Source organism: Gossypium raimondii, chromosome 8, assembly GCF_025698545.1.
Source record: "Gossypium raimondii isolate GPD5lz chromosome 8, ASM2569854v1, whole genome shotgun sequence".
Taxonomy (NCBI): domain Eukaryota; kingdom Viridiplantae; phylum Streptophyta; class Magnoliopsida; order Malvales; family Malvaceae; genus Gossypium; species Gossypium raimondii.
In genome coordinates, this window is record NC_068572.1 from 17,798,674 (window position 1) to 17,824,838 (window position 26,165).

The 26,165-nt window shown below is 33.6% G+C and overlaps 1 long non-coding RNA gene across 6 annotated transcripts; it reads left to right on the forward strand.

The window, feature by feature from the left end:
- The first annotated feature begins 2,472 nt into the window (after positions 1-2,472).
- LOC128043100 (uncharacterized) lies at positions 2,473-16,120 on the forward strand. 6 transcript variants are annotated; one of them, XR_008198811.1, is made up of 6 exons: positions 2,473-4,059; positions 4,150-4,195; positions 5,990-6,083; positions 6,342-6,527; positions 6,647-6,707; positions 6,790-7,283. It is a non-coding gene; the product is annotated as an uncharacterized LOC128043100 (long non-coding RNA). The 6 variants fall into 6 exon arrangements; XR_008198809.1 differs by having other exon boundaries at positions 2,473-3,715; positions 3,881-4,059; positions 5,990-6,527; XR_008198810.1 differs by adding an exon at positions 15,838-16,120 and having other exon boundaries at positions 2,481-4,059; positions 5,990-6,527; positions 6,790-7,141.
- Positions 16,121-26,165: the final 10,045 nt, after the last annotated feature.

Consider the following 26,165-nt stretch of genomic DNA (forward strand, 5'->3'; position numbering starts at 1 on the left):
CAAAATGAGCTAGTTTAAATTTTATTACATTCAATTTAGTCCAAAAAACACATAAATGGGAAAATTACCATTTTGCCCTTGACATTTACACTTTTTGCAATTTAGTCCCTATTGCATAAAACACAAAATACACAAAATTTGTCCACACTATACAAGGGTCGAATGTGCCTAGTGCTCATACAAGTCCACACATTTCATTTATTTCACATGTTAGTCCCTCAAAAATTTAATTTCACAATTTAGCCCTAATTACTCAATTTCACCAAAAATTCAAAGACAAAACATGTTAATCTTTCACATATCTTTAATTTTTCATCATGAACTATCACAAAGTTCAAGCATTCATCAATGACACATTTCAAAATCATCAACAATTCACAAAATTAAGACATGGGTTTTGAAGTATTCAAAGTAACGATCTCAAAAACGTAAAAATTATCAAAAACCGAGTTAAAACGAACCTTAAATCAAGCTTGAATATGGCCGAATCTATGCTTGTGTTTTTCTCTTCTTTCTTTTCTCTAGTTTCGGCTAAACATGGATGATAACAATTGAATTTTTACTTTGTTTTTAATTAACATATATTAGTATTTTATTTATTGACCTTATTAACCTTTATTAAATAATTTATATTTCATATAACATAAGGATAAAGTTGTCCATAGTCACCCACTATCATTTAAATGCCTAATTTCCATTTAAGACCCCCATTTTTAAAAGACAACAACAATTGAGTACTTTTAGATTTGACCCTTAAATTTTTATTTTACGCGATTAAGTCATTTTATCAAATTAAGCACTCAAACGATCAAATTTTCATACGAAATTTTCACACATATTAATTCACATACTGCAAATACTAAAAATAATATTAAAATATTTTTCTGACTCGGATTTGTGGTCCTGAAACCACTTTGTCTGATTAGGGTCAAAATTGGGCTGTTACATTTCACTGTTCGAAACTCTACTGACATTCATTCAATCAAACAAAACTAACATTTATCTGCAACAACCTTGATCTGCCACAATTCGTTCTAGCAAATTAAGGTCTTTCTGACACTTAACGAGCTTATTTTCTTGTGTTTTTATATGTTTTTATTTCGGTTTCGGTTTTTATTTGCTTAGGTTTAATTTCGGTAAAATAAGTATTTTTACATAGTTTTTAGTGTTTTGATGACCTGTAGGGCCAAATCGGGCCTCAGGAATGACTAATGGGTATTTAAGTGTGTAGGGCATCAATTTGGGCTTAAGTATGTAAGGAACGATGGCCGTGTCACGACATCAACATTTGGCGTCACGACACTAAACTTCAAAGCATCAAAGGCTGAAAACAGGGTTGATGTCACGATGTTGTGGCATCATTGTGAAAAATTGCTGAGTGGTCACGTGATCAGAATTTTAAAGCGGTAATTTGGTTATTAAATCAGGGGTATTTTAGGAATAAATTACCTTAATGTTTCCTTAAGTTTTGCCTATATATACACTATTATAATCTCATCATGGAGGAAGTTGTTGATAGCTAGACAATTAAATAGATTTATTTGCTTTTCTTTGTAATTTATTTATGTTCACTTAGTCGAGATTTTTCCTATTCCGATGTGAAGAAGATTGCGAGCGGGGATTGCTTTGGCACCGTGCCTCAATTAATTATCAACGAGCAATTTCTTCATTTATATTTTATTCTTTTATTTATATTTTGTTTCTCTGGACAATTAACATTTGTACAAATATTAGAATAAATGTTGTGCTTATTTCATATTTGGCATGTTTCGGTTGTGGATATGATTTATTAATTAAGTAATTATTTATCTACAATTGAGTGTTTATTCAATAATTCTTAGTATATTAGGGAGTGGCGTCCCTAATAGAATATCGAGATAGGTGAGATTGAGAGGGTATCCTATCGAGTATAACTTGTGCCAAGTGGTGATATCAAGAGAGTATCTATATATCTAGGAAGAGACTCAAAGGGTGACTTAGGTGGTAATCCTTAGTGAATATGTGACTGAGAGGATATTCTTAACTAATGGTGATAAATAACTCAATTGAGGGTAATTAGCAACTTAGTTGTCCTTCCCCATGCCGAGTTGGGCTATGGTGACCAAAGATTTTTTGGCCCAAATTTTCGAGTTTATCTTGCTTGATTTGAATCAAATACAAGCCTAATTAATTAATTAATTAAGAACCCCAAACTAAAATGGCATAATAACATTTTTGACCCTTAGCATTTCTTTAAAACATCAAATCAGCTCTTTAATTTTTTCTGCTTCTTTATTCGTCAAATTAGTCTATTTTCGATGGAAATACTAACGAAGCCGTTAAAATTTGGCTTGGCATCTGCATGGATATTTCTTGATACAATAAAATCATGTGTTTTTTATGTTTTAAAAAAATATGTATATATATATATTGCTTTTCTCTCTTTATCTTTCCTTATTTTTCTTTCTTTCTTTTCTATCTAATTTTCTCCTCCTCTTCTTCGTCTTCGTCTTTTTTTCCACAAAAACCCATAGCCCCCTGTTTCACCGCCATCACTTCTCCGGTGCCGTTTCCTATCCTTTTCTCTACAAAATGTGCACTCTTCACTTCTTTCTCTCTTTTTTTTTTTTATCTCTCTTTCCTCCTTTTTTTCCTTCAGCTCTAGCTCTAGCTTCTTGCTGTGTCGTCACCGCTTCACTCCGATGACGAAACACCGTCTAAAACCACCTAAAGTAGAGCCCCAAAACCCCTCCCTTCCTTTCTCTAAATGTGATAACAATTCGAACCTTATCACAGGCGGGAACTAACTCTGATGCAAAATATTGTTCGAGTTTCGACCACCATCTTCTAAAATTAGATCCATTGAAATGAGGACATTCCAATCTGGAAAATCACTCAGTAACGAATCTTGCTCTAGTCAGCTGAATTGATGCTAGAACCAATGAGGGTTGGTTGGGTGCCATCGATTCCTTGGGGGGAAATCCTAGAGGTTCTCCCAACACGCCCTTTCTTTTTGCTTGATTTGTTGCTGCTGTATTCGATGAGGAGGACCTCAAATATTGTTCAAAGAGTGAATGCATTTCTCCCCTTAAATCCTCCCTGAAGTTTTGAAGCCTGCTTTCTAACTTAAAGTCTCATTTAGCATCTAGCTAAGACAGTTCCCCTTGGACCTTCAAAAGTTCTTGCTGTAGAATCGAGGTATCCTTCTGCCCACGCGTGGTCACACCGTCCCCATCCATGAAGAATCGCTGAAGCTCTGATACCTTGATAAGAATCGACCTAGAAAATAGGAAAAGAACAATAGAATGGAAAAAGATAAAGAATAAGAAAGAAAAGACCCAAGAGTTGTTTTCTACTGCATATTTCATTCCCTGTATTATAGTCATATAACCTGGTTTATAGAGAAAATAAAGAAAAATGACAAAAAGGGAAGTTGTGACAGCGGTAACAAAAATAACAAACTTATTTGGTGAAAACGCCCCGTTTCATTTAAGTTCATAGAAATTACTCTTTTGCCACTAAAAATTCAGCTCGCATCAAAATGCTTTTCTTAGAAAATCACTAGAAATTTCCAAACATCCTAAGAGACTTTCGAGCTTGTTAAACCCGGATCTCTCTCAGTTAGATCGACTCGATTTTGAGATATGTTACTCTTTTCGACAGTGGCTATTTCTTTACTGTTGGGATTTGCAAACTGAAGGTCAGAGCTTCGTAAAATGCCACTGACCCAAGATAAGTTCCCTTCTTTTTTCGATGCTTTCCTTCTAGTTTTGATTAAATTTGTACATGATTTGATTTATTTCACACTATTTTTAGACACTATAAGAAGGCATAATGATATTAATTATACATGATTCCGTAGCAATTTTGATTAAATTTTGTTTCTCCATTTGATACAGAGGCTTGAGGGTTAATGTTTCCAGTGTTTTTTCACTGCAATTCATGGTGAATAGGGAAAAAATCCATGGTTTTTTTTCTAGTTATTTTGTTGCAGAGGAATTCAATGAAGACTCCGAGCTTAAATGATTAGAAGATTAGAAAACCCTCATTGTTAGAATGTTCAATTTGGTTTGGAGAAAGGTAGGTTCGGGTTTTCAACTATTAATTCTGGTTTTTGGATTTGATGAAAAATAAAAAAAAAAGAAAACTAAAGCTCAACTTTTTTTGAAGGTGGTGTTTGATAACCAGGAGAATCCCTAGAAGAATAGTTGAGAAGGTTGAGAATTTTTTTATTTAATATTTTTACTTTAAAAGTACCTTTTAATATTTTTAATATTTTTTTAAATTATTGATATGACATTACTAGATTAACAATTAATACATGTGGCATCCATGTCAGTAATTTAAAACAATAATAGTTGGAGGAAAAGAAGGCTTGATTTATTGTTTAGAGAGACACAATTTAATTTTAATTTTATTAAAATCATAATGACTTTATTATATTAAAATTATATGTAAACTCATTTAATTCCCTGAATAAGATTTAACTATAACTAAGATCAATTATTTAATTTATTCATCTATTTAAATAATAATTTAAAAGAAATAAATTAATTTCAAGTCCTTTATTGAAAAATGCAATTAGCATATAGTAATTTATGCGATGAATTTCTCTTTATGATTTGTTTACTAGTTCTAAGTTGTTACATGCAATTAATTCATAGTTATAATAAATTAGCATAGTAGTTGATTGGAAATATATAATAAAAGTTAAAATAATTTGTGATTAACTTCTAACTTTTTATTTATTAATTAAAAGTTATTTACTCATGAAGTTAAATCACTAAAAGTAAAAGTATCATTACTGTATACTGAAATTTACTTATCTTCTTAACTTTCAATATGTGTTACTTTCATAATGTATTTACAATTCCTTAAAGTTAAATTTAACGATATCATTTGATCACTTTTATGTCATGGACACTATTATATCTACTATAATGAAAATAATCATTACTTATACAAGTAATTATTAAATCATTTATCCTCACCAAATGACCCATAGCCATGTACAAACACCTAATTTTATCCAAGCTTTTGGTTTTGATTAATTGACCTTTGAATAAAGTGTTTATGTGAATTTATGTGGTAAATTAATCTTATTTAATTTTAAATTTGGAAATCAAATTAAATCTTAATTTAGTTTTTGAGTTAATTTTTGAATTTAAGGCCAAAAATTTCAGATTTATAAGTAGGGGCTAAATTAAAATTTTGACTCACTTATGAGGTCCGAATGCAATTTTTAAGGAATTTTTGGACGTTAAAATGGAATTTTGTAGAAGGATAATTGAGAGCCAATATAAATTTCTTGCTTCAAATTTTGGGGTCCAAAGTGATTTTTTTTAAAAAAAAATTTGGGATTAAGGATTTAATTGAATACTGTATAAGTTTTTAGGTTAGTTTAAAAATTTTAATATGAAGAGAAATATTTAAATATCCACTTATTGGTCTTCAAAATTGACAAAATAAAATTAAATAAGCTAGGGATATCACAACGCTTTGTGTGGTTTAACTTTCTATTTTTTAAATTATTTTTAATTAATTGATTTGTAATTAATTTGACCTTTCAATCAATATTTACAAATAATTTATTTAAATTTTAATCATTCAACACATTACCTTTCACAAAATAGAAAAAGGTTATGATTATAAAAGATCACTATATTTAATTATTTCCTTTCCTTTTCAGCGTTTAACCAAACAAAAATACTTAAATTTACTTTGCTTTCCAAATTAATATGTAATAATTTCCTTTCTTTAACTTTTTTTATTTTACTTTCTTTTCCTTTACAATTATCAATCCAAATATAGTGTTAATCAAATTTAATAACTAACTAAAAATTTCATAAAATATAACTAACTAAAATTTAACACAAAAATATCAAAGAAAAAATTTAATTCAAAATTTAATTTTAAATAATAATTTAAGACAAAACTTTTTCAAAGCCCCCATTATGCAGAGAAATCAAAATGCAATAAAGAAAGTGAAAACATCTTTCTTCTTTTCCAGGACTTCAAATTTCTCTCTGATTTTCTTAGTCCGGCTCTCACGCCCATTCGTTTTCCATCGTCTGTCTTGCGTGGCTCGGAACATCGTCTTCCAGGTAAGAAGCTTCTCCAGAACTCAAACATTCCTTTGCTAAAAGATGGGCTAATTGATTTTCCGAGCGATTGATATGTTGGATTCGAGTGAAAGAAAACCTGTTCATCTCCTGTTTAATGTTGCGTATATAAGCGCTTATTTCAGATCTGTCATGTATGTTGGTGTTGCATTTCTTTACTATTGAAAGGGAGTCTCCCACTATGATTATTTCTGAAAAACCCATTTCTGAATTTGTTTTTATTGCCCATAAACACGCGAGTGCTTCTGCTGCAAACGCGGTACCCACCTCAGCATGCAGGATCGTCCGTGAAAATAAGACTTTTCCTTGATTGCTTTTAGCAACAATTCCCGTTTCCGATCTGGAATTCCCCTCATCAAAGGCCGCGTCAAAATTGATTTTGATTCTTCCTTCGCTTGGCGGTACCCATCTCCTTACTCCTCTTCTGTTAGTGACTACCCTTTCTTCCCCAATCTCTAGTTCTTTAATGTAGCAAGAAATAGAGTTGATAGTCTCTCTGGTGTACCGACTCTTCCGTGCAACTTTTTATTTCTTTCTATCCACAGTCTCCACAGTGCCACACAGAGAACTCGTCTTCTAGGAGCGGAACAGCCGTTGAAAGCCCGGGTAAGCCATTCAAAAAATTCCTGGTCTGTCGCTAATATGATATCATGAAAACCCAGTAACCCCCATACCTCTTTTGAAGCAGGGCAGCCACGAAAGACTGGTCAACATTCTCGACATCAATACTGCATCTTGGACATAATAGATTTGACACAAGTCGTTTATAATACAAATTTGAAAAAATAGGAATATAGTTCTTTGAAATTCGCCAAATTGTTTTAGCCAGGAGTTCTGAACTCCAAAGTTTCTTGTAGAAATCTTTAGCTTTGGTTTGTAATTCGTTTAAAGTAGGAGTAGGATTACCATTTTGTAATAGTTTGTAGGCGCTCCGCACAGGGAAATCCCCCGAAGGTTCCCCCCTCTATATCAACATATCCTCATGAGGAGTACTGGCCAAAGGTATTCGCAAAATTCTGTCTGCATCAGCACGCGAAAAGGTATCCAGAATTTGATCCCTTCTCCATTCTCTAGTCTTACTATTAATTAAGTCAACAACAAAAAGATAGGTCTTAGTTCTGATTTCATTGCTTAACTTATAATTAATTGAATCGGGAATCCATGTATGATTAACAATTGAAATGTTCTCCCCTGTACCCACTCTCCAATCGATCCCCTCGCTTAACACCATCTTCGCTGACCAAATACTCTGCCAAGTATACGATGCCCCTGTCTTAAAACAACATTTAAAAAATTTGAACGAGGGTAATAATTAGCTTTTAAAACTTTTGCTACAAGCGAATTCGTTTGGGTCATAAGCCTCCATGAATCGCTTCTATCCTGAACAAACGAGGCTCCAAAAAAAAACTCGTAAATCTCCAATCCTTTTCTCCTCATCTCCTTTTATTACTACATGAACATGGTTCATTGAGAAACTACGTAAAGTGATAGATGCGTCCTCTTTCCATGCCAAGTATAAACTTTCTCGAGAACCATTAGCCCCTACCTCAATCCTAAGAATGAACCCACATTTTCTCTTTATTGCTTCCATTCTCCTACCATTTAGTTTGGTCTCCATAAAGAAAACCAATTGGTTATTAACGTCTTCAGTGCGTGTCAAATAGACCTGTCCATGGGCCGGGACGGGCTTGAAAAAATTTTTGGCCCGCCTCCTAGGCCCAGGCTTGGCCCGGCCCGAAATATGGGCTTGAAATTTTGCCCAGGCTCGGCTCGGGAAAAATATCATAAGTCTGAGCTCGGCCCGGCCCGGCCTATTTTTTAATAAACATTAAAAAATTATTTTAAAAATAAAAAAATAAAAAAATTTTAGAAGTATTTTAAAATTAAAAATTAAAAAATAAAAATAAAAAATATATTTATTATATTTGGGCTTGGCAGGGCCGGGTTCGGGCAAAAAAAGTGGTGCTTGAGGCCCGGCCTTATTTTTAAACGGGCCTCGTTTTTTTGCCCAAGCCCATATTTCGGGCCTATATTTTTACTCAAACTCTCCCATATTTCGGGCGGGCCAGGCTGGGCCGTCCGGCTCATGGACAGGTCTAGTGTCGAAGTCGTCTAATAACCTGTGGGCTCCCCAACCCACGAATGTTTCAACTTAGAAGGTTCATTGTGTTCGGTCGGCTTGCCTTTTGGTAGCTGCGATAAATAGTTAGATTTTATGATTACCCTTTCACCATTTCCTTTTCCTGGCCCAAAAACTCTACGGGGATCACCTTCCCCACGTGGCCTTTTTTCCCTCAGCCTCCCAATATTGTTCCTTCGAGTCATGCTCCATGTCTACTTTGCCAAATACGCCTCTCAATTCTTCTTCCAAATTAATCCTTGAAATTGGGTTTATCGATTCTGCCATTATTCCTCCGTTCGTGTTACCTCCTCCTTTTAACCAAAAACTGTTCATTGTAAGAGCCCTTTTCGATTGGGCTTGTATGGATAGATCCCATCCCATGTGGGCGACATTTGTTTCAGACTCCATCTTAATTTGGGAGAATGAATCACTATGACCCAAACACCAACAATAGAAATAGAATAATGTTAGTTCTTCGTTCTTAAAATTGACATAGGTGCAAATACTTGATGCAAACATCAATTTCTTTTTCCTTTTTAATGGTTGTCGCACGTCAATCAATGCTCGGGTTCTCATGTAACGAATAAAACCTCGCCCTAGACTTTTTGTATCATATTCCATAAAAGCACCTACGAAATCTCCTAATTGTCTTGCTAATTGCTCTGAGAAAAAACTTGGGGGTAACTCGTGGACTTGTACCCAGAAACAAACTAATAATAAAGGGACTTGTAGTGGGTTTTCCCTCGCTACCATACGATGTAACACCAATAGATGGTTGTTAAAAGTCCATGGTGATCCATTTTGAACTCTTTCTAAATCTATCTTATGAAAAAATTTGAACAAAAAACGTTTTCCCCAGATCTGAAATCTGTACTCCTTTCACTACGTGCCATAAATTTGCCATTGTGCTCTTCATTATTGGGAAGTGGATTACACTTGTAGTAAGAAAACACCCAACTAAACACAGATCATAAACCTCTATCGGTGCATCTCTGTTGTTACTGATCGTTAAGATGTCATCCTCATCATCTTCTAGCGTGAGGTTTGCTATGTCGTTCTCCATATTTCTACCGCTGTTCTCCATGTGAAAACACTTTGAAACCCTAAAAAAAACTTGCTACAAAAGCAAACAGATGTGTGCTTTTTTTTAGTTTTGAAACCTTTTTAATTTAAGGTTATAACGATAAATTTAATAGATAATAAAAATTTTATTTTAGATAAATTAGAATTCAAAGGAATAATCATGCTTAAGTAATTCACTTGAATTATTATAGTAACTCGATATCCAACATCTTTCAAAAAGGACTTGATATGGAACATTGTATATACAATTTTGTGTTTAAATTATTTTCAACAAAAATAATCAATATAAGCAATAATATATATTTGAAATAGGTAACTAAAAATTTGGGGGAAATTACCAATAAAAGCCTCTTTATTTTCAAAATTATCGAAATGGGTTAGGTCTTAAATTAATTACTAGAATGGGCCAATTTCCCCAAAAACGCATCTATGTCAGTGCGTTGTCAGGGGATAAGGGGATAAAGCAAGAAAATGCTTCCTTAAGGAAGCGTTTTCCCCGTGTCTGCTACAATACCAACGGTTTTTTTTTTTTACCTTTGGAAACCCCCAATGGTAAAAAAAACTATAAAACCCCCTTTTCATTTTTTTCACACTTAAATCCTTTCCATTTTCAATCTTTTAATATTTTCTGAAATTTCTTTCAAATTCCTCTTAAATTCCTCTCAAAGCTCTCTTTAAATTTTTTTTCAAAAAAGTTCTAATTATATTTTTTTTTGAATTTATTTTTTTAAATTAAAAAAAATTGATCGTGGTAGCAATGACCGGAGAATTAATTTGTTTCGATGATAAACACATATTCGTCGAACAAATGAAAATGGCAAGTGTTAAATTTAATTTTTAAATATAATTTAAGAGTTTTTTCATTTATGCAATTTTAAATAATTTTTATTTTATTATTTCTTATAAAAGCCTATAGATCCGATATTGCAATGTTATATTCGTAATATGTTTGGTCTTCTATCACTGTTGATAGAGAATTACCTGCGGGAAGCGAGTCTTTGCCACGTGGCAACGATAGGCTGGGGGTGCAAGTTGGACTTGAAACTTATTAGTGCGTTGATAGAGAGGTGGAGACTCGAGACGCACACATTCCATCTTCCATATGAAAAGTGTACTATCACTTTGGAAGACATGAATTTGCAATCTGGATTCTGGAGTGGGCGGGTACCACGAACCTTGGTTCGTTCAATCGGTGATTAGGGGCGGTATGCTCTGAGCTTTTGGTTGCTATTAGAATAATATTATTGGTCGAGCGAGATGAAATGGTTCGATACATATTCCGGGCGGGATGATGATTCTACCGAACTAGAAAGACTACGATATGCTCGGACATACATTCTTAAGATAATTGGAGGTTATCTGATGCCGGACTTGTCAATAAACCTTGTACATCTGAGATGACTATTGAAACTCGTTAATTTTAGAGCAGTTGGTGAATTTAGTTAGGGGTCTACCTTGTTGGCAATATTGTACCAGGAGATTTGCGGGACGACGAGACCGAATAAAGCGACAATTGGAGGTTGCCTATCACTACTGCAATCATGGGCACGGTTTCACTTTTCATTTTTACATTCTTGAGTGAACCACCTATATACATTCCCACTTATAACGAGGTTAATTTTATATTAGATTTTACAATTATTACGTAGATTTAAAATTTAATTATATGCTAAAAATTTAGTTAATTAGGTGGAACCATTCGGTAGGTTATGTTGGATTACCAATCTCTTTTGAAGATATACGGCTTCTATTAGACCAACGGTCGGAAGCACAAGTGTTAATTAAAATAGATATACATAATGAGATAGTCGATTTGTATTTAGTATTTAGTATTATGTATATAACTAATATTTTCATCATGTTCATATAGTTTTAATGGACACCATACGAGGATCCGACAATTCGGGCAGTAATTCAGGATGAATACTTGTAAAATTCGAACGCTTGGCTTGTGAATGTTTTATTGGTCAACTTTGCGATCGTGGTGATGCACCAGTTAGACAGAGTATTACGGCAATTTAGATTCTAACAACCGATTCTCGTGGCACCTGAGGTGTTAGATAATCATCACAGAATCGACTTATGGCAATTGCATATGACAATTTCATTTTAATGGACACTTAGTAGGTAATGTTGGAAAGAAATGAAATGGCATCAACCTTGGTGATAGCAGGTGAAATTAAATGAAATGATACGACAATTTCATTTTAATGGACACTCAGCCAATTTGTATACAATTGTCGTAAGTCGATTCTATGATGATCATCCAACACCTCAGGTGACACGGGAATCGGTTGTCGGAATTCAAATAGTCGTAATACTCTGTCTGACTGGTGCATCTTTACGATTGTAAAGTTGACCAATGGGACATTCACAAGCTAAGCGTTCGGATTTTGGAAGTATTCATTTGGAATTACTGCCCGAATTGCCGGATCCTCGTATGGTGTCTATTGAAACTATATGAAAATGATGGAAATATTAGTTATATACATAATACTAAATACGAATCGAATATCTCATTATGTATATCTATTTTATTTAATACTTGTGCTTCCGACCGTTGGTTTAGAAGCCGTATATCTTCAAAAGAGGTAGGTAATCTAACATAACTTGCCGAATGGTTCCACCTAATTAAATAAATTTTTAGCATACGATTATATATTAAATCTATGTAATATTTGTAAAATATAATATAAAATTTACCTCGTTATGAGTGAGAATGTATATTGGTGGTCCACTCGATGACGTAAAAATGGAAAGCGAAACTGTGCCCATGATTGCAGTAGTGATAGGCAACCTCCGATTTTCGCTTATTCGTCAAATTACATCAAGACATCTCCTGCATAATGTTGCCAACACGGTAGACCCTCAACTAAATTCACCAGTTGCTCTAAAATCAACGAGTTTCAGCATCCATCTCAGATTTACAAGGTTTCGTGACAAGTCTGGCATCAGATAACCTCCAATTATCTTAAGAATGTATGTCCGAGCATATCGTATTCTTTCTATTTTGGTAGAATCATCATCTGGCTCCGGGAATGTGTCTCGTAACCAGCTAATTTCGATCCGACCTCCGTTAATATTATTCGGAATAGCACCCAAAAGCTCATAGCATATCACTCCCCAATCACCAGATTAAACGGACCCGGTGACTGCGTACCCGTCCACCGACAATCCCAATTGTAAGTTCACGTCTTCCAAAGTGATAGTACGCTCTCCACAAAGAAGATGAAATGTGTGCGTATCGGGTCTCCACCTCTCTATCAGTGCACTAATGAGTTACGGGTTCAACTTGCACCCCCGACCTATCGTCGCCATGTGCCAAAAATTTGCTTCTCGCAGGTAATCCTCTATCAACGGTGGAGGACCAGGCATATTATGGATATAGGATTACAATATCCGATCTATAGACTTTTATAAGAAATAATAAAATAAAAATTATTTAAAAATTACATATATTAAAAAAATCTTAAATAATATTTAAAAATTAAATTTAACACTTACCATTTTCATTTCTTTGACAGATATGTGTTTATCATCGAGACGAATTAATTCTCCGGTCATTGCTAACACGATCAAATTTTTTTGATTTAAAAAATAAATTCAAATAAAATAAAATTAGAGCTTTTCTGAAAAAAATTAATGAGAGCTTTAAGAGGAATTTGAGAGAATATTGAAAGATTGAAGATGGAAAGAATTTAAGTGTGAAAAAATGAAAGGAGGGTTTTATAATTTTTTTTGACCGTTGGGAGGTTACCAACGGTAAAAAAAGTAGCCATTGGTACTATAGCAGACACAGGGAAAACGCTTCCTCAAGGCAGCGCTTTGTCCACGTGGACACAAAGCGCGCCCTCAAGGATATGTTTTCTGTCCACGTGGACAAAGCGTTTCCTTGAGGAAGCGTTTTCCTATTTTATCCCCTGACAACATGCTGACGTGGACGCGTTATGGGGGAAATTAGCCCATTCCGGTAATTAATTTAGGACCTGACCTATTTCGGTAATTTTGAAAATAAAGGGACTTTTATTGGTAATTTCCCCAAAAATTTAAAATATATAAAAAGTTTATATACTAAAAATAGCTAAATTGATCTTTTTCACTAAAAAAATATTATATATTTTAAAAAGGTAATTGTTATATAATTATAATTATAATTAAAATAACCCGTGTCACACTTTGAAATTTGGCCTATAAGTTTTATGGGTAAGTTAGGAATTTTGGCTTAGAAATTTTGAATTGTGGTACCTTGAAACTGTTTTCGTCTATGGCTTTTTGAAAATTAAAACAATTTTTGAAAATAATATTGAAAAGGCTTTCAATGTTAAAATAAGCACTGTTTTGTATAAGGGTTTAACTTAGGAGTAGTTAAAATTTTTTTTTACCAAATTCTTAAAAATACCCTATTTCCCCTTCCATTTTTATAAAACCCACGATAGTTTCTTCCCCATACTTTTGTTGCTGTTCATTATTCTTCCCAAGCTTCTCCTTCTCAATTTTATTTTACAAACTTTATTCTTTTAATTTCTATCATCAACCAAGCCATAGATCTCCATAGAATTTCAAGAAAAACACTCAAAACACATTTGATTTTATCATCTCCCAAACTTGTGGGTTTTTCGAGTTTTCAACTAAAAGCTCGTTTCTCTTCCATTGAAGGTAACAATTTGATTTCTTATTAGTTTTTAATGTTATTTGGTCTTTTAAATTGATTTTTTAGCCATTAAATTATAAGTTTTGAATAAAAGTTGAAAATTGGGTCGTTAATGGTGGATTTCGAGATTTTTGGGTAAAAACATGGTTTCAAAGTATTTTTCAAATAGTTTTGATGATATTAGAAGGTTTCTCAACTCAATTTAAAGTTTTATTAATTATTCTAAGGATTTAATTAATTTTCGTAGTTTAAAGGTTGAAAATCAGTTGTAGGCGAATAAATTAGATAAATGGAATCAGTTTTAGGCAAAAAGATTAAATATATAACGTGATAATTGAGTGTAAAGTTTGCTATGTTGAATGTTTCGATTATAAGAGAATTTAGCTTAGGCTTTTGTTTAAAATATTTGAAGTGAGTCTTTGGCTGATTGTTGATTATGTTGTGTGATTTACCTTGTTGAAGCTTCGAAATTGTTAGGACATTCAGCAGGTAAAGATAAAGGTAAGGAAAAGTTAGTTTAAACTTTCGGTGATTAGGCGAAAACGCGAACAATGAGTGTTTGAAATCACTACTTGTAGACACGATTCATAGTGTTAATTGAGAGCTTAGAAATAGCCTAAACCCTTATCCTAAGTTCCGAGTGTAAGCTTTCTATTCCTTTTGGTTTATTTTGACAAAACGTGTGATTATGTGAATAGTTGTGGATTGTGTATTATGATGCGATATTGTGACATGAGATATTTGTGATGGCTATTGTGAATTGTGTTGTGTTGTGGGCATGATATCCATGCCAAATAATAGGGATGATAATATGCTAATAATGCAAATATACAATGGAAGTGAGCGATATTTAGGTAAGTACATATGTGTTGAATTGTAAAGTGATATTATTATGAAAGGTAATACGTGCGAACAATTGTATGTGATATATGATGTATTGATATTAATACACATATGTGGTCGAATATGGGATGACTCAATGTGTATTATTGTGGGACTTAAAAGTGCTATTAAATGTGAGTTTGATAAGCATGCAATGTGTATAAGCTTGTGATGTAAATTGATGAATTTGAATAGAGATGATGTGCATTAAATCAATAATTAAAATTGTGTAATTCTGGATATTTTGGCCTTGTGATTTTTTGAAACTGTTAGATATAGTTGGCATGCCATACGGTTGTGAGTACTCACTCTTGTATTGTGATTTGGGCATTGAGGCCTTGGGACAGTTTGAAGAGATAAGGGAATGTGAGCCAAGCTCCATTCACTAGGATATGTTGGTGTGTTGGAAAGTGTTAGCTAAATGCTACGCTTTTGAGATATGTTCGACTTTACGAGTTATTTAGTGTATTGGAGATCCGTGTATTTGATGTGTAGTGATAGGGCTTTTATTTTCATAGCCCCAAGTGCCAAATTATCATTTAAATGTGATATTATATATTGTGATACTACGATGTGAGACGAATGCATAAACATGTAAGTAATATATTAAATGAGTTGATTTAAGTTTCATGAAAATGTTAGTATGTTCTTATGGTAAATTGTGTATGTAATTGTAATTTGGGTCATTTTCATTTAACTTGTGAATGCATATGAATATATCAGCTAGACTTGTGAGTTATTAAAGTATTTATCCATTGTTAGTCTTGATGAATTATTGTAAAATTAATTATTTGAACATGAGTTGAGTGTAGTTATATATGAGAGTATATGCTAGTTTTATGATTTAATGAAGCGTGAATATGTTATTGTGACTTGTTTAGAATATGATGAATTATTGATGAATTATTGTTAACCTTTGGTGTTGTGTATACATTACGGTTGTTTCGACATTCACTGAGCTTGATTAAGTTCACTCACTTTTTTTAAAATCATTGCAGATGTTTTAGCGTTTGCGATGTGAGTGGTGTGGGTATACCAAGGAAGTGATCCAAGTTAGGCTTTAGTTTTTGTGTAGGTGATATTATTATTCTTTGAACCGTGGGAATAAGGCAATGTGGTAGATTTTTAGTTGATCAATGCCATGATGTTTTGGATGTTTACATGACTTTATTGCTCTTAAGATTTATGGATATTAAGCTTGATATATTGATTCTTGCTCGAACATATTTTTGATATTTTGAACTGTTATTATAGTCATTTTGGCAATTGCTTGATGTGGTAAAAATTGTATGTTGAATGTATTTAAGTTAGGTTGGACTCATTGCTTTAATATGTTGTATTTTTGTTGTCTAGAGTAGGAGTATTGATATTCAGGTTTTAAAATTGATACCTCTATGATTTTTGAATGTTCAGGAAGTTAGTAACTTGATTTGGTATCAATACTATTTCTTGAGTATTGATACCCGGGGTAAAAATATCGATACGTTTTGGATTTGTATCGATAGCTGCTGGGTTTTAACTTTTGCAAGAAAACAAAATATTGTTTTGGTATCGATTTTCCGAGCAGTATTGATACCATTTGAAAGAAATATCAATACCATTGAATTAGTATTGATACCTACGCTATTTACTCGGAATTTTTGTTAAGTGGTTTAAAAGCATGTTTAAATATTGTTATAAGTTCGTCTAATGTATGTTTAGCACAATTCAATGTTGCTTAGGGTATTCATGACTTTGAATCTCTATAAATGATCAAATGTAATTTTTTTTGATAATTGCATGTTAATGAGATGTATGTTATGTTGTTGATGAGACGGCGGTGTAGCGTCCTGTTACTCGAGCTCAGCGATCGGGTCGAGTATAGGGTGTTACAACCCGACCTGGATCCAGCTTGAAAACCTATGGTTTAAATAACCTCGAGATGCTCCATTTGAATGGGTTTTCAGCTCAGGTTCATAAGCGATAGTTGAGAAGCAGTAGTATTCAATGACAATGGTGGATGTCTAAAGGAAGTGAGCGACATCGGCAAAAAGCATACACCGCCAAAAGTAGTCCTTGTTGTCTCCTCTAGCTGGATTTCCTAATCATCCTCATAGAAGGTTCGAAACAATTACATGTTACAAGGACGTGTCACTCGTCAAGATTTTCTAGGGCATAAAGGGTACCATTCGTTTTGGTGATGTGCATATAATTATTTTCTCCTTTGAATGATTCAAATGAAAGATTTGGTCAAATTTTGAGTTTTTATTTTACAAAAACAAATTGGGTTTTGATGCCACCCCCATTTTTCCAACTTACATAGACATATCGTTTTTTATCTCTGGGTTTGACCTAAATAAGTTATTTCTTGTTATATTGCTAGTTCATTTGCTTTTCTACTTAAACTGTTGTGATTCTCTGTTGGAACATTTTCAAATATTTATAGTATCCCAATAACTATAAATGAATGGGTGTAATTAATCAAAAGATAAAACTTTTGGTCATTGGTCAAAAGTTATATCATTTGATTTTAAAAAAATTATAACTATTCAAAAATATTATTTGAATAGTTATAAAATTAAATGAATAATTATTATTATTTATTTATTCATAAAGACACCTATTAAAAGATGTCTCTATGAAGAGACATGAAAATTCTGTAAATAGGAATGAGATTTCATTTGTAAATATATCAACAAATTCTAATATTATTTCTTTCCTTCATTCATTTTCTAATATTATTAGATTATTCTATAAAGATTCTTGAAATTCTTTGTAGAAATTGAGTTTTTGTTATACATTGCTCGATTGCATAGTGGACTATTCTCGTCGATGCAAAACATAAATAGTCATTGGCTTCATTGTATCCTCGAGGTTAATTTGCTTGGAACTCATTTGCACACCGAAGATAGGTGGGGGTGAATATAACCTTAAAGATAGTGGCTTGATACACGCCTTGGAGCCTGTCCTATTTCTTCTTTTTCTGTTCGAGTTTCGATCGTGTGTTTGAGATTTTTCTTATCGGAGTTTTGAACTAACAATTTTAAGGTTATATTTCATGATGACTACCACAACACATGAAAGTGGAACACTAAGGGAGTTGGCTTCCAACTTTGTTAAACTTGATCGGTTTGATGGTGGCAATTTTCAACGATGGTAGAAAAAGATGCACTTCTTATTATCAACTTTGAAGATTGCTTATGTTTTGGATATTCCAAGACCTGAAGAGAATGAAAACGAATCTATTGCTGCAACCCGAGGAAGACAAAAATGGGACAATGCTGACTACATGTGCATGGGCCATATATTGAATGGTTTATCTGATGGTTTGTTCGACACCTACCAAAACGAGGTCACCGCTAAAGAATTATGGGACAAATTGGAGGCAAGATACATGACCGAAGATGTTACAAGTAAGTAATTTCTTGTCAGTCGTTTCAATAATTATCAAATGGTTGATGGTCGATTACATTATGGAACAATTTCGTGATATTGAAAAGATGCTGAATCAATTTAAGCAATATGATATGAAAATGGATGAAATGATTGTGGTATCCTCCATAATAGACAAACTTCCTCAATCTTGGAAATACTTTAAAAGAAGTCTAAAACATAAGAAAGAGGAAATATCTCTTGAGGCTTTGGCAAATCATCTTCGTATTGAAGAAGAGTATCGAAAACAAGATCAGAACCTAAATTCTGAAAATGCCAAAGTACATGTTACGGAGGAAGTACAGACTACTAAACCATTCAAGAGAAAGTTCAATCAGACTGATAGAGCACCTAAGTTCAAAAAGAAACAAAATGGCTCATGCTATCATTGTGGAAAGCCGGGACATTTCAAGAATGAATGTCAATTTTTAAAGAAGAAATCATCTTCTAAGGCTGATAATAACGAAAAGTTCGTTGCAATGATATCTCAAATTAATATGGCACAAGATGATAATACATGGTGGATTGATACCGAAGCAACCAAACATGTGTGCAAAGACAAAAGCATGTTCACAAAGTTCACACAATGTGAAAATGACAATGTCTTGTACATGGGAAATTCTTCTACCGCAGCAATCAAAGGCAAAGGGTCTGTTGAACTACAATTCACTTCTAGAAAAGTTTTAACCTTAAATGATGTATATTATGTACTAGAAGTTAGGAAAAATTTAGTGTCTGGAAGTCTGTTGAATAAGTTTGGTTTCAAACTTGTTTTTGAGGCAAATAAGTTTATTTTGCCTAATGGAGGAATTTTTGTGGGGAAAGGGTATATGTATGAGAGCATGTTCAAACTCAATATTATTAATAAGAATAACAATACTATTTCTGCTTATATGGTTGAATCTTTTTGTTTGTGGCATTATAGATTAGGTCATTTGAATTATAGAAAATTGAATGACATGTATAAATTAGATTTAATTCTTGTTTTTAATAATAATATTGAAAAATGCAATACATGTATGTTGACTAAAATTACAAGAAACCCTTTCCCTAAGGTTAAAAGGAAAACAAAATTTCTTGATTTGATACATAGTGATTTATGTGACATGCATAATACTCCTACATTAGGTGGAAAGAAATTGATTACTTTGATACCTATGCTCCAGTATCAAAATTTATGTGACATGGATAATACTCCTACATTGGTGCATAATTTATGCAGCAAAAGGTTTTACACAAAGACAAGGTATTGATTACTTTGATACCTATGCTCCAGTAGCAAGAATTGCTACAATTAGACTCTTAATATCACTTACCTCTATATATAATTTGATTGTTCACCAAATGGATGTTAAAACTACATTTTTAAATGGTGAATTGGAAGAGGAAGTGTACATGGAGCAATCGGAAGGATTTGTTGTTCCAAGACAAGAGCATAAGGTATGTAAGCTTTTTAAATCTTTATATGGGCTTAAACAAGCAACAAAACAATGGCACCAAAAGTTTGACAAGGTTGTTTTAGCTAATGGCTATAAAATAAATGAATCTGATAAGTGCATATATAGCAAATTTGAAAATAGAAAAGTTGTCATAATTTGCTTATATGTAGATGACATGCTCATTTTTGGCACGGATTTGGAACAAATAGAAAACACAAAGAAATTCTTGTCAAACAACTTTGCTATGAAGGATACGGGTGTAGCAGATGTTATTCTTGGGATTAAAATAACCCGAGATGAAAGCACTATAGCTTTATCACAATCACATTACATTGAAAATGTGCTTAAAAGTTTGATCTTTTCAATCGTATACTAGCATCTACACCCATGGATCCTCAATTAAAATTAGTATCTAATCTTTGGTAGGAAAATTGATCAATTGAAATATGCAAGTCTAATTGGTTGTCTTATGTACATAATGATTTGTACAAGACCGGATATTGCATATCTTGTTGGAAAATTGAGTAGGTACACAAGTAATCCAAGTAGTTTGCATTGGCAAGCTTTGAATAGAGTACTTAGGTACTTAAAGAAAACTATTAACTATGGATTGTGTTATAATGGATATCCTCCAGTTTTAGAAGGGTATTCGGATGCTAGTTGGATTACAAGTTTGGAAGATCATGCATCTACTAGTGGATGGATCTTTATTCTTGGTGGAGGAGTCATTTCTTGGGGTTCCAAGAAACAAACATGTATTACTGATTCCACCGTGGCGTGAAATTTATTGCATTAGCATTGCATCTAAAGAAGCAAAATGGTTAAGAAATTTTCTTTATGATGTACCTTTATGGCCTAAGCCAATTTCACCTATTTCTATCCGTTGTGATAGTGAGGCTACTCTAGCAAAGGCATATAGCCAAGTATATAATGGAAAGTCTAGACACATTAGATTAGGACATAGTTGTAAGGCCTAATATTTGCCCGACCCAATAGATAATAAAAAAACCAAACACCACAGTTTGTTAAACAACCCAATTAACCTAGCCCAGACACTAAACCCAATTAGCTAGACTAGCCCAAATAACCTTAACCCAAAACCAACTCAGCCCAAATGGCCCAACACCAGAAAACCCAAATCAGAAACCCTAAGCAGCAAACTAAGCCGCCGCAGTATCCTTGCAACACGCCACCTTCGATTTTCATCACCATCGCGCCACGTTGGTAGCGAAGTAGATCGAAGATACCAGCCTTGTCTCCTTCAGCTGCAGTGGAGTAGGTTGAAAATAACAGATCTTGCCTTCCTATATTGGCAGTGAAGCAGATCAAAGACATCAGTCTTATTGCCTTGACGTAGCAATGGAAAAGATTGAAGCCACAATGGCGAATCGTATTTCCCTGGCGTTATAGCGGAGTAGATTGAAGCCATGACGGCGAATCTTATCTCCCTGGTGTTAAGGCTTGGATTAGCTGAAGTGGAGCGGATTGAAGCTGTGGGCAGCGAATCCTATCTCTTTGGCATTACAGTGGAGCAGATTAAGGCCGCAACGGTGAATCTTACTCCCCTGGCAGTGTAGTGGAATAGATTGAATCTACGACGACGAATCTTGTTTCCTCAACATTGCCATTAAAAAGATTGAAGCCGCAACGATGAATCTTACTTCCCTGGCATTGTAGCGGAGCAGATTGAAGCCACGATGACGAATCTTATCTCCCTGGCGTTAAGGTTTGGATTAGCTGAAGTGGAGCGGATTGAAGCTGTGGGCAACGAATCCTATCTCTTTGGCATTACAGTGAAAAAGATTGAAGCCGCAACGGCGAATCTTACTTCCCTGGCGGTGTAGTGGAACAGATTGAAGCTACGACGGTGAATCTTGTTTCCTCAACATTGCAATATTGAAGCTGCAACGGCGAATCTTGCTTCCCTAGCGTTGTAGCGGAGCAGATTGAAGCCACGACGGTGAATCTTATCTCCCTGGCGTTAAGGCTTGGATTAGCTGAAGTGGAGCGGATTGAAGCTGTGGTCAGCGAATCCTATCTCGTTGGCATTACAGTGAAAAAGATTGAAGCCGCAACAGCAAATCTTACTTCCTTGGTAGTGTAGTGGAACTGATTGAAGCTACGACGGCGAATCTTGTTTCCCCAACATTGCAATTAAAAAGACTGAAGATGGCGAATCTTATCTCCCTGAAGTTGCAGTGGAGCAGATTAAAGCCAATAATCCTATCTCCCTGAAGTAGCAATGGAGCGGATTAAAATCACAGATCTTATCTCTTTGAAGTTGCAAAGAGCAGATCTCATCTAGTCTTATCTCCCTGAAGTTGGAGTGGAGCAGACTAAGTAAGCAAGTTTTATCCTCCTGAAGTTGTAGTGAGGCAGACTGAAGGTGGCGAATCTTATCTCCCTGAAGTTGCAGTGGAGCAAATTAAAGCCAATAATCCTATCTCCCTGAAGTTGCAGCGGAACGGATTAAATCCACAGATCTTATCTCTCTGAAGTTGCTGTAGAGTAGATCACATCGGGTCTTATCTCTCTGAAGTTGCAGTGGAGTAGACTCAAGAAAGCAAGTCTTATCCCCCTGAAATTACAGTGGGGCAAAAAAATCCTATCTCCCTAAAGTTTTAGTGGAGTGGATTAGAATGATGGATTTTATCTCGCTGAGATTGTGGCAGAACAAATCACATCAAATTCATCTTTAAGTGATAGCAGATCAAGTTGAAGCTATAAGTCTTATCTCCCTAAAGTTGTAGTAAAGTAGATGGAAGCACTAGTTCCTATACCTTTGAAGATGCAGTAGGAAGGAACGAGGCTACTTGAAGAAGAAGAGTACTAAGACCAGCACGACAGGCAAAATCGAGCATTTTTTAGTCTTTGCTCTGTCCCTGTTACACAACAACAAGCAAAGAGGGGCAGCAGTAATACCTAATTTTGGCCCGGGTCTAAAAGGCCCAAACTACAACAGGCCTATATGGCCCAAACCCGAAATACAGAGGCCCACAATACCAACCCAGTGGCCCAAAACAATGTTAGAAACCCCTAAGGTTTCTGGGGTAAACTTTTGCGCCGCATCCAAGCCCCCGCATGAGCCGCACGCCTTCACCTGCAAGAAATAAACACAAAGAAAGAAACAAAATCAAAGATCAAGAAGATATCAAACATGATTTGTTTCTTTATTTTTTTATTATTACTATGGCTATAAAAAGACCATTAATATACTATAGAGGGGATTTTTGTTTTGGGAAATTAATATAAAAACGAGTATTTTCACAATATCAAGGAGAGAAAAACAAAATAGAGATTAAAGGTAGTGATTTGTTTTCTTTGTTTTCTTTTCTTTCGATTCGATTTATTTATTTATTTGTTATACGGAAACTAAAAAGAAAGAAAAGGAAAATACTTGGAGACACCTTTAAATCTGCGCTAAAAAAGCTAAAAAGCCTCTTTGGGGTGCGGCTCCGACGACCTTTCACGGTGGGATCGTGGCAGAGGTGCGGCGGCATAGAAGCTAGGGTCGAAACCCTAGCAGAGGAATATTAAGTTTTTTTTTTATTTTTTTTGCTGTAAATGATTTTTTTGGGGAAAAATTGATTTAAATAGTGGTACTAAACGGTACCGTTTTGGGAGCGGTCCAAAATGTTAAAAATGGCATCGTTTAAGCATAGACCGGCCCGAAACCGACCTGACCCGACCCAGAATCCGTGTGTTTTTATGCAGAGGGGTAAATTGCGTTTTTAGCCCCTCCGCCTTTTAATGTTCATCCAATTGGGTTTTTCTTTATTTTTAAATTTATCACTTTAATTTATTTTCGTTTTCAATTTAGTCCTATTTGAACGACGCCGTTTTAGAGGAGAAGGGATAATTTCCTTTCCAACCCCTTTGCATTATTGGCGTGTTCAATAGGGTTCTTTCGACTTCATTTATTTGCGGATTTAGTCCCAGAATTTATGTCAAAGCTCGATTTAGTCTTTTTATTTATTTATTTATTATTATTTATTATTATTAAATTTGATTTTATTGTTATTAAGTATTATTGTTATTAAATATTCATTTATGTATATTTTAATATTCTTACATATATTTTTTATAACGCTAAAATATACACATACCTACCTATATTTTTATAACAAATGAATATTCTTTTAAATTTTATTACACGAGTATTTTGGACAAACTCATTTTTGGAGAAGTAGAATGTCATGCTCTAACGCATTGGGTGTGATATTTTCTTTTTCCGAAATGAGAAAAGTCTAAATAAGTAACGCATTTTTAAAGTTTCTACTAAGGATCATATTTTTTCAATTTTCGACATTAAGACATTAATTAATTAACTAGGTACCAATTTTTGGGAGTTACGAGGGTGCTAATCCTTCCTCGTACGTAACCGAATCCCGAACCCGTTTTTCTGAATTTCGTGAACTAAAATCGTTGTTTTAATAAAGTCAAATCGCTTATTAAAAATACCACTTTTTGAGGTGACCCGATCACACCTAAATAAAAAGGATCGGTGGCGACTCCCATTTTTTTATTTTTTAAATCGACAACTAAATTTTTGTTTTTTTTTCAAAAATAAAAACGGTTTCGACAGTGTTTAAATATAATTATAATTATATTTAATTAAATGTGTTTGAGGATCAAATTGATAGAATTTGTAAATGTAGAGGTTAAATTTATTGAATTATTTAGAATTATGATCAAATTGATAGATGTGTAAGTATTGAGGATTAAATGTGTTATTTTACCAGTTAGAAAAATGCCGCATCATTACTTTTGTTAACCATTTAACGTGAGAGTGACCAAAATAAAAATGATCTAAAACGTGAGTGACTAAATTGGAAATTTTCGTAGTTGGGTAACCAAAACAGAAACACATTAATAATTTGGTGACTAATTTTATAGTTTACCCAAAAATAATAATAATAACTGAATTAAATTCGGTCATTTTGAAAGCACCATTTGAATTTCTTTACTAACATGCTTTCTTCTATGTGAACCAAAAAGAACCTTGCTTTTTTAAAATGATCTACAGATAGCATATATTTGGAATGGGAAACTATATTGCGGGTGATTTTTATAGCTACCTCGTTTCTTTTTCCCTTTTGGAATCTTTCATTTATTGTAAAAAGAAAAAGAAAATAGGAAATAAAATGAAAAACTAAATTTAAGATTCAACAAGAAAATGTATCGTATAATATAGCCAGAAAAAAAAAGTTCAAATTAAAAAGTAGCATAGTGCAACATTATGTAATACCAAAAGCCATAAAATGAACTAAAAACCAACAAAAGTTAAAACCTTTACATATAGAAAGAAAAAATTAAATTAAAAAGTAGGTTGAGTGCAACCTTTTTTTGGTGATAAAAAAACATAACTAATGAGTGGTTACACCTAATCTAACACCCCATTAGAAGGTTGTTAAAACAATTTAAGTTCATTGTCATTGCTACAAGCCATTTTCACAAGATAATTGTCTTGAGATGATTCGATTGACGTGCAAGTATACACAATCGTTGACAAGTAATAAAGTGATAAGTATATCTAGTATCGTCTCCATAGAGACTGTTTATGTGAATCAAATATTGTAAAATTAATTACTAGCAAATTGGTTGGTGATGGAAATAAATTTAAGTGATGAGTTCGATTAAATTAAACTAACTTAAATATGCTTAAAATTAAATTAAATATATCAAGGAATGAGTATGCAAGTCTTTCAGAGAAATCACAATATCATGCATGTGTTAGAATAATTCTCCTTCCTAACTTAGAAATATTTAAATATTGATAATGGTGTTTCAGAAAATTCCATGGCAACTCGGTATTTATCAATCCTATTTTATTTACGAGTACTTTAGCTTCTCTCGAAGTCCGAAGTTTAACCTCTTGTCTGCATATATCTATGTCTGTTATGACTTCAAGGTTACCTTTTTAGGCATCGCCTAAGAATTCAACTTATTAAATTATTAAGTATAACATATGTCTATGTCAACAACTTAGTAAAATTAATAAGCACAAAAATAGGTTTTTGTGTGGTAACAATAATATTTCTATACTGAATCAGTTTAATCACATGAATCCTAAGATTATGCAAGGTAATAAGGTTCTCTCAAATTATTACAAACTTTAACCTAATTCTCTCGAATATATATTAAACATGCACCATTTAGATAGCGTGTTAATTAATTATAGTCCGGTTAGGATTTAATAATTAATTCAGTTGCTTTCCCCATATTTATAATGCATGAATAACATAGTCATAATTTTATCTGAATGCATAAATAGTTGAAATGCATAACATCACTAACAATATAAATAATCTAAGCTATAAGAAAACAAGTCAAACTGATTAGAAGTCATCACACTATCACATGTTATAAAGTGGCATATATTTCTAGACTCAATACATGCTACGTTCAGTCCAAGAATTGACTGAACCATAGCTTTGATACCACTAAATGTAACACCCTATACCAGATCCAGTCAC